This window comes from Salvia hispanica, chromosome 1 (assembly GCF_023119035.1).
Source record: "Salvia hispanica cultivar TCC Black 2014 chromosome 1, UniMelb_Shisp_WGS_1.0, whole genome shotgun sequence".
NCBI lineage: Eukaryota > Viridiplantae > Streptophyta > Magnoliopsida > Lamiales > Lamiaceae > Salvia > Salvia hispanica.
The window spans coordinates 33678870-33681662 of NC_062965.1; positions in this window are offsets into that span (position 1 = coordinate 33678870).

Here is a 2793-nt window from a genome sequence, read left to right on the forward strand (position 1 = left end):
TTTCCCTTCTTTTTTTGGCTTGGGGTCTTATTTATAGGGAAGCCATTCCTTGTTGTAGAAGGAAAAGATCTCCAAAATATGGTAAATCGGGCGCAAATCTAGGGCTTTCGATGCCGCCTTTCTCCGGTGGGCCGCGCACTTGGGCCGGCGGTCGCCGTTGGAGTCCGAGTCGTTCTCGGCGGTGGACCGCGCACGCCTGGCGGTCCCCGGACGAGACTTCTCTTCCAAGCACATTTTTCCGAGGGGGACCGCCATTGATTGCCCTCGGGCGCGGCGTCGTCATGTCTGGCTCCAGTTTCCAAACTTGGCATTTTGGCTCCTTTTTCGGCTCAATTATGCACTTTTCCCACAAAACACGTCAAAATACCAAAATAGATAAAATATGCAAATAATGGACGTGTAGATTGACTTTGACATTAAAAACGGACCAAATAATGGCCTTAAAACAGTGCAAAATCCGAGTGTATCAAGCACCCACCTAATCAACCTTGGTTTAGACTCTTGCAAGAGATGAGTGAGCGGTTATGCAATCCTCGCGAAATCTCTGATGAATCTTCTATAGAATCCTGCATGCCCCAAGAATCCTCTAACCTCCTTCTGATTTGTGGGGTAGGGTTGCTTCGAGATCACATCCACTTTGGCCTTATCCACTTGAATACCTCTCTCAGAGACCACGTGACCTAGGACTATTCCTTCTGGCACGATGAAATGGCATTTCTCAAAATTTAGGACTAGATTCTTGTTAGGTTTGGTATACTGAAAAGCATGTTTCGAGCAAGTTTCGCGCGAATAGAATCTTGCTTGTATACGTAAAACTCTACAATCCACTTTTAACCCGATTCGATTATTCGAGAGGCTCGCACGAATAGAATCACTATTATTATTACATCGTGTTTGCTTTGCATTTATAAGAGGTTTACAAACATTTAAATGCATAGAAGTAAACAAAGTCTAAATCTTTTTTTAGTAGACCGGTTTTGGGCGTCGTCCACTTTAAGGTAACACGGTCGATCTATGCAATGCTTCAAAGAAAAAGAAGAATTTCACAACCTAGATAGGCTTTGGCTACCTATCGTGAAAGGTTGCAATGTCGATGCATATTTCTAAGCCTTAGAAATAAGATGACATTGGTGGGGTATAGCACGAACGGATCTAAAGAAGACGTGTCTTTATGCTATCTCGAAATACTAGGTCTTGATAAAATACTATTTCTTAATCTACATATGTTAGATTGAGCATACGGTATTGATTATGCACTACTTTGACTTATCAAATGGGTGCGGGGCTAACCCAATAATCCCGATATATTGGGGAGTGGTGATTAATATCTGCGGTGCTAGGATTGCTATTATGTTGAAACGTGCCCGAGGTGAGTCTCGTTTGATAATGTCCTCAAGAGGAGCCCCAACAAGGTTTTATTATTCGGAAAACCGGCAGCTTGGAGTTTTATTACTCTATGAATAATAAATAAATGTTTTTGCTAAGTCCACTTTGGAATTATGATATCGAGATACAGTTCGGGAACCAGAGAGAAGATCCGTGGTCTAGTATTGAAGATCATCGTGGAGAAGGCGCGAGCAATCGACGATTCTTTGAAGAATCAAATCGGTAACTCTAAACCGTAGTATTCATGTTTAGGATTTACTTTCTATGAGCATGAATTTTTTGCGTTCTAGCATGCAATTATCTATTTAACATGTGAATTGATTAATCGCATAATCGGTCAAATAGATATGTAGTCTGATTTATTTGTTTTGTACAAGTCTTCCGATTTGTGCAAGGGGCACCAAACCCCAACAATTCTTCTCCTGACATCTTCTCAGCACCAGATCTAAATTGGCCAAGCACGAATCAAAAGAATTTCCATACACCGTGAAATCATCCATAAAAATTTCAATACACACTTCCAGCAAATCTGAGAAGATGCTCATCATACAACGCTGGAATGTGCCCGGTGCATTGCATAAACCAAACGACATTCTTCTGTATGCATAAGTGCCGAACGGACAGGTAAAGGTTGTCTTCTCCTGGTCTTCAGGATCCACATATATCTGGAAGTATCCACTATATCCGTCTAGGAAGCAAAAGTATTGCTTTCCAGCCAATCTTTCCAACATCTGGTCAATAAAGGGTAAAGGAAAATGGTCCTTCCTGGTGGCTTCATTAAGCTTCCGGTAGTCAATGCACATCCTCCATCCAGTCACCAATCGAGTAGGTACCAACTCATTCTTATCGTTCTCTATCACTTGTATTCCTGACTTCTTTGGCACCATGTGACTGGGCTGACCCATTCACTATCTGGAATGGAGTAAATAATACCCAAGGACAGCAACTTCAGGACTTCCTTCAGAACTTCCTCCCTCAAGTTTGGGTTCAGCTTACGCTGCGGGTCTCTATGAGCCTTTTCCCCTTCTTCCAGTCTGATGTGATGCATACAAAGGTCAGGGCTGATTCCCACTAGGTATGAGAGGGTCCATCCTATGGTCTTCTTATTTCTCCGGATTACTTCCAGTAGATCATTCTCCTGCTCTGCTGTCAAGTGGCTGTTGATTATCACTGGAAATGTTTCATCTTACCCAAGGTAGGCATACTTTAGGCTCTCGGGCAATTTCTTCAACTCCTTCTTTGGTGTGATGGCTTCCTGGGGCAGGGGATTTTTCTCCAGGCTCCTGGTTGCCATTTCACCCAAGTCAGTTCCCTCGTCTGGGCTCCTCACTTGAACAGACCCTGTCGACTCGAATGACAGTGGTTGGTGGCAGAATGCCATGATCGCTTCATTGATCTGTTCGTCTG